The following is a 7,603-nucleotide window of genomic DNA, read 5'->3' as shown; positions in this document are numbered from 1 at the left end:
GGATAGGAGGACATGAGTCATGACACAGAACTGTAGGCAGGCCTGGCATTACAACAAAGACATTAGAGTCTAATGCAAAATGCTGCTTTTCATCTTTCACCCACAACACCCTTTTTGGTCATCACCCACAGCCTGTGAGCGTGTGTGTGTCTTTGCATAACCCGTGTCATCATTTTCGTCAGATCATGCCGTGTTTCGGATTAAAGTGACAAAGAGAAGCGGTGTTTGTGCAGCCAAGATATCATATCAGCATTATTGTGAGGGGTGACTCACCTATGAAGGATACTTAGCTGAGAAGTGTGCTTAAGTGTGTGTATGCGTGTGTTTGCCTATATAAAATCCTGCTTTTCCTTTTTGTAAATGACTTGTGTGATTCATGTTTGGCACTGTGAGGATTGCTCTAGCAACACTCTGTCGCAGCATCACTGATAAATTAATATTGCATCATACACTGCAGTGGCCTTAGTCACAGGTAGTTTCCAAGGTCTCCGACACCGATACACAGGGAAAGCAGCAACAGAAGCAGTGGGTTAGTCTGGCAGCAGTTCCTGTAATGGCAGATAAACATCCAAAAACAAATAGTTTCCCCTGGCCACAAATATGCTGTTTGAAGCTTTTTTTTTGTGTGGGAAACGAGTCCCCTGTTGTCTTCACTTTGAATTTTCTTTGTCTTTGCTCCAACACAGTTTCCAAGCAGGGTTGTTAATAGGCACAAGTCCCTTGATACCCAACTGTAAATTATGTTACTCACTTGTCAACTACTGACTTTCAGCACATTCAACCATGACAGATAATCTGATGTCTCAGGTTGTGTTGTCAGTATGTCAGACTGAATAGGTAGCACGAATATAATGTGTAGCCTACTGATGTTAGGCAGCATTGGCATTGTCCGGAGGAAGAGTGCGATTCCCACATTAAGTACCACAGTATAATTACCATAAAATAGTCACTACAAACTGGTTTTATCATATTTCATTTTGTGTTTAATGTATTTATTATTATATATTTTTTAAATCAGTTGAGGCAAATTGGTTTGGTTTCTGTTTTCATTCAGTCTCTTGTCCTGTGAAAACATGCAGCCGTGGAAATTCGGTAATATGGTTGACATGACAAGGGCAGAAACGTTACTTTGAACAGAGTGCTATAATGATAAAACTTCATTTCTGTTGACTTTGGTTGGCAAAGTCTTTGCCCAGCGAAGCGACTGAGCTGAGCTGAGCTGTTTTTCTTTCAGCAAGGCAGAACGAGGTTGACAGATTAAAGCTTTACTTTTGTTGGTCTGCTTTGTTAATTTATTTTCTCATCTTACGAAACTTCAAGAAACATCTTTTAATTTCACTGTCTCAGCCTCTCTCCCTCTGCATGTGTGTGTCCCTAGTTAATTAGGAGGAATATATGTTAATGGGACGCTGCTAGCAGACTAATTAAGATTCTGATTAGAGTGAAGATACTGTCAGCCAGTCCCAATGTGTGTGCCCCTGTGATTGTGTGCACTTATATTTGTGTGTCTTGCTGCAGGCTGGCTTGTCGAAGAAATCACCCCAGCTCTAACATGCACTGGATGAACAGATTACACAGTGTCTTGTATCTGTTTGTTCCCTGATCAGGAAATGAAACAGACTACGATGGTGAATTACCATTTTATTTAAAAAATAAAAATAAAAATGGACACACGGACTGGGTTGCACCAACAATTTAATTTAAATGAGTAAATCCAGATTAGTAAATCTGAGTTTAGTGACATGAACCAAAATTAAATAGAGTTTAATCAATGTGGAGATGCTTGCTTACCCAAATTTTACATGTTTTCTAGCTAGCTAGCAAAAGTTAGCAAAAGCTAAGGATATCCCTGGGCTAAGAGTTAACCCTGGGAGTACTTAGCCCACATTCACACACATTGTTAAACCAGGGTTAAACTAAGCCCACGGCTTTTGACCTTTTAGCCCCATTTCACACTGGCACCTTTTAGTCCTGGGTTAAGTTGTAACGGTCAGACGTATATGTTTGTGGTGCCAGTTAGGTCAGCGCCTAACAATACTTCGTCAGGGTGTGAGTCAGTATTAGTATTATTTTTCAAGTTGTCAACCGCACATAAGTTCAAGACAATAACTATTTGTACCTTAAAGAAAATACCACCCTTCCCCCCAGCAAGGCCACAAACAACACAACACCACTGCATGAGAATCAAGAGCACTCAGTGTATTGAAGCACACACACAAATCACAGCAACCAATGAAACAGTCCCTTCCAGTAACTCAAAGTAATCCAGTCCCCTTCAAATAGTCCAAAACAAAACAAAACAAAAGGCACACTGTTCCCACAGTTAAGTTCGGTGCACAAAACAAAAACATTTGATTCAAAAAGGGAAGAGTCAGTTCAGTTTTTACCCCCAAAGAAATAAACAGCAAAAAGGAGAACAAAAAAGAACTCACGGCAACCCAGAGTCACCTCTCGTAAGTCTAGTCCAGTCAGTCCAGTCCAGTTAGTCGGAAGTACTCCACAGACGCTGCGGCTTCAGGAGATCGAGGGGAATCGAGGACGTTATTATCCGCTGGTACGTGACGTCGGTGATTAAACAACCAGACCTCCTCCGGACAAATTTCCACCAGACGGCCTTCCGCGAACTGCGCGAACTATTGAGCACGAAAAACAAAGATGCACGGTAACGTATTCCACTGCAGGGCGGCCTCACCGCTCCCTCGTCGGCCTGTGTGTGTGCCATCTTGGTGAATCGTCATCAATATAAGACACTGAGGTGTCGGCGGCCATTGGCTCCGGCGCGGAGGTGTGTGTGTGGGAATGAACTCTAGTAACCTCCCGTGCACTAGCTACAAAGTCAATTTCCAGGGGTTAATCCCACAAACTCAGGGCTAACCCTGGTCCATAACAGGGCTAGTTAGCCCACTTTGCAATGTGCCAGGATTGTGAAAGCTTTCTTAGCCTGGGGCTAACAGCTCTCATAGCCTGGGGCTATATGCAGTGTGAAAACCTGTAGTGAAAAAATACTTGTTGGCCGAATTACCAACTGTGAGTGAAAGAAAAAAGAGACAAAAACTCTTGGACTGAGCCTGTCCCTCAAGTTGAAAGTTTGAAGTTTAAATGTGATCTTTCTTCATTTTAAGATAGTTGAAAAGTTTAGTGCAACATAGTTTAAACCATGATGGTTTAAAAATGGATCCTTGTGAGAACGGTGAGAACCAGCCATGGAAAGTGGATTCGTTGAGTTGCTGTAACCAAGGTGCAAACTCCTGATTTTGGCTTGCAGAAGACCACAGGCTGAATTTCAGTCAGGAACACAGTGATCCTCTAATAATAGGTTTATTTGTAAAAGTGTGTGGGTGTATGCATGTGTCCTCTCCCTCTGTCTCTGCGTGTCTGTCTCTCCTTATTGTTTGTAACTGCGCTTATGTTCGTGTGTTTTAGCTTTTGTTGTGTTGCATGGTGTCACAAAATCAAAGATTTCTCTCTCATGTTGTACACCAGACGTAGCAACAGAAGGAGCCAGAATATAAGTCATATTATCAATTCCTTTTGTCTATCTCTGTTTCGCCTTCTTCCCTCTCGGTTTATCTTCATGTGAGTCACACGCTCTTTCTGTCTCCATTTCTTCCCCTCTATTTATTTCTCTTTAACGCTCTCTTTTCATCCTCCTCTTCCAGCTTCCTTGTTACATCATTATTTTTTCTATTTTCTGACGGATTTTCTATCTCCTGCATGGCCCGCATGCTGTGCCATGTGGATTGCAAAGAGGAAACGAGAATCCAGCATCTGTAGGTTGTAAGAAAGAGTGACAGTCCTCGGGTGCAGGGAGCTCCTCTGCATAAAGACGACAGACACTATGTGCCTTCACAAATGACTCACTCATACAGTGTGCACACCATGATTGATGTGAGCGTTGACGTACGCATTGAAGAATGAACTGCAAAGATTAGATTAATTTATGAAAGGAAGAGATATTTGCTTGAAGTCTCTTTGATTGTATATACTGACTAACCATAGAAGGAAGGGAGAGACTTTGAAGTCAAAGACTGAAATGCTGATTGATAAAGTCTTTCTTCTTCATTGCTTTTATATTTTTAATGGTTTATTGTGCAAGTTAAGCATTCTAAGGCAAGAACCTACAGAAAAATGTTATACTCTCACGGCCTCTGGTGAAGATTAAAAAAAAAAAAACTTTATGATGTAAAGTAGGCATCAGGGCCATAAAACTTTTAGTATGGATTAATGTTGTGACCAGTAGTTACTTTAAAAATTAACCCCCAAATTAAAACAGGATTTTGTGATGACGTTGTCATATTACTGAGCCCTGCAGGTAACAAGTGTGAAATGTTTACTAAATTAGTCATTTGCAACATGCAATGAGATACAGTGTGTTTTACAGAAAAGCAAGGGAAATTCACACATGCATACATACTGATGAACATATAAGGAACAATCATTTTAAAGTTACAACCCCAGTCAGTCAGTCACTCAGCAAAACAAACTATTGTCATTTAATACGGAAATTAGGCAGTATTTGGTCTTTTTTTAATCATTCTATGAGCAATGCTGATTTTATACCATAAAAGGTAAAATTCTGCAAACAGCAAAAAGGAGAGGAGTTGGTTACCTCTCGGAAGTTGGAGGTGTGCGGCCTGTAGTTTCTTATGTAACAGCTAACTGTGGCTGCTCCTTTTTGTTTCATTCACTCCTTGCAATATGTTAATTGATTGTCATAAAATGCAGAAAATGACCCTTGTTTTGTTTGTACAAACACTGTGTCAAGGTCACTAACAAACACATTGCATTTTCTGTGTCTAAAAGTCAAGTCATGTTTTGTCCGTTAAATGCCTTTAATATGAAGGATGGAAGGAAAGGGTTGGTTTGCATTACCAGTAACTTAATACAGCATTTTTTTTTCTGGGAAATCAACCACAGAGACCCAGTTTGTTAAACTAAAAATATTGCAATCACCATTGTGTTACCTAATTTGGTGACACTATTGGAGACACTATTTGTAATGGTACCCTGAAAATTACTCAGTTTACTTAACTTATATTCATTTTCAAGCTCATAGTACTGCTTCTTTCATTTGAAGCAGTGGTAAGTGAAGCTACAGTTTATAAAGTTACTTGAACCCGTTCTCATCCCAGCTCATAACTCACAGATGTTTTGTTACTGCCCCTCAGCATCTCATACTGATGCACAAGGTACCATTTAGCAGCTGCATCAGATGCTTCCAGAAAGTACTTTTAACATGTGGTTTGTTGTAGATTTAGGCACAAAAACTACTTGGGTAGTTTTAGGATAAGACCACATTTAGTTACAGTAAGTAAGTTTACATTATCTTGTGTTACATAAGCGATCCATCAGCTTTGATGCAGTGTTGAGCTGTCCTCAAAATGCTGACTATAGGATATAAGTTATCACATTCCTTCCATTTGTCTTTTTCCCATCTAATGCTACACTGAAGATTTCTTCTGCACTCTTGTTAACTCTGTGCTGGCTGTCTCTAGTTTCTCTAAGAGCATACACTTTATAATGGAGGACCAAACAAGCCATGAAACTTGGGTCCGGTTTTAGTTGTTAAACACATTGCTGAATTATCTTTGACATCCCGTAAATGTATTTTAGAGGATCATAAATTATTATGTTAAAATGTGGAAATAAATTACTATGATGAATTATGAATTGTTATTGCTATTTTTATCTACATAAGTGAGCAAAAATGTACCCCTGATACATTCCACAGTCCTTAAAATACAATAATATGTAGTGCAAAAATAGCAAAGACAGAAATTATAGCAATTTTTTTCGAGGAACACATGATGAAATGCTGTTCCTCTTTCTCAATTCTTAGCCTTTCATAGGTGCAAACATTAATATGTGAATGTACGTTTTGTAATTTTTACACTTGACAAAAAAGTGTGACGAGATCACTTGAAAAGTATGTTTAAAATTAAAGTAATCTATCTCAAAGACAGATGCTAAAGAAACTGATCCGTGCCCAACATTACACAATACATGCATGCACATGTGCGCAGACATGCAGCACTGTTTGAAGAATGGGCCAGATTAAAAGAAATACATTATCAGAGGCTGAGGTGGGGGGTTGCCATTAGTCATGAGCCATCAGAGCATACCTTTGTCCTATCCTTTAAAAAGTGCACCACAGCTCTGACAGTTTGGTGGATGAAAGACAACAATTTAGTGCAGACCTGCCAAAACCGCTGATGTCCTTGTGTGAGAAGTGCAGAATTACAATGAGTGAAGATAAAACACCTTAAATTTGTTTATCCTGGGAGGAGAAAGCTCATTTGTTAAAGGCACTGTTCTGGTCCTAGAACACAGCTCATTGTAAGAAACTGCAACAATTCTAGGTCAAAGGCCAAATAAACATTGGTAGCATAATGTATGTTTACCATGTGAAATTAAAATGACTTCTCTGTAATATGCTTTACAGTATCACTTTCTGGACTTCCAGGATTTCTCACCTCAACTCAATTCGGATTTTAAAAACAGAACTGCAGAAAACTGATCACATGTACTTTCTGATGTTATTTTTACATGTTAATTACAAATGTAATCTACAAATGTAGATTAATAAAATAAAGACTTTTGTGTTTGAGCCGTTTTTTTCCAATTGTCAGATATATTCATTGCAAATTAAATCAATGGCCTACATACAAAAATACAGAGATTGTTGACTAAAATAAGAACTAGGATTTCCTGCTTTTGCCTTTAGCAGATGTAAAGCTTCCATGAACAGTGATCTAAAAGGCTCTTTGAAGGAGAAGTCTCATTGATTGTGAGCCTAATTTATTCAATTAAATAATCTAGTGACAACATCAGGTATTTACACATCTGCCTACTCAAGTTGATGGTTTTGAAGTAAAACCGAAAGCTTGAAACGGCAACAATGCCTCTGGGTTTTTTGAGCAACTTTTCTCCTATATATTCAGTTTTTTGTGCTACACGTAAACACATTATGACACATTAAAGAAAACATACAGGACAGCAGGACTCAATTAATGGTTTTATGAGTATGGAAATTATTATTATGTCTTATTCTATGGTCCTCACAGTCAACAGTTGTAAGTTGAACACCTGCTGGAGGTTTTGGGCCAAGATAAAATCACTCTGGTTCTCAGCCTGACTCCACCCACAGGATAATTAAAAAATAACATACTAAAAAGAGGGCAAGGGGCTGAGGAGGGGAGGCAGGGTAGGGGGAACAAGACAACTTTAGGAGGCGGGCCTCATGGTGATTGACCTCTGCTGTAGCACAAACAACCATATATCTGTGCTGAAACATGAAGAGTCCACTGGAGCTTTGACAGTCATTATAAAGCACTTTCATGGCCCTTTGTAAATGTTTCTGTGTTGTTGCTGAATTAACTGTTTGCAGTTCAGAGAGGCTCAGGGCAAGACTCTCCTGTGTGTATGTGGGGGAGTGTGCAACATAGCTGTAGTCACCTCAGTGAAGTTGGTCTTAAGTTGAATATTCAAGAAGATGTAGCCAACTAAAACCAATGCCACAGCAGCACTGTAGCCCTGCTGTGTATCAACAAACATTTAAAAGGAGAGACTTCAGTCCTGTGGAGATTTTATAGTTGTCAAAGTC

The sequence above is a fragment of the Lutjanus erythropterus genome, chromosome 11 (assembly GCF_056507025.1).
Source record: "Lutjanus erythropterus isolate fLutEry1 chromosome 11, fLutEry1.hap2, whole genome shotgun sequence".
Lineage (NCBI taxonomy): Eukaryota > Metazoa > Chordata > Actinopteri > Lutjaniformes > Lutjanidae > Lutjanus > Lutjanus erythropterus.
Note: the sequence above shows the minus strand (reverse complement) of the source record.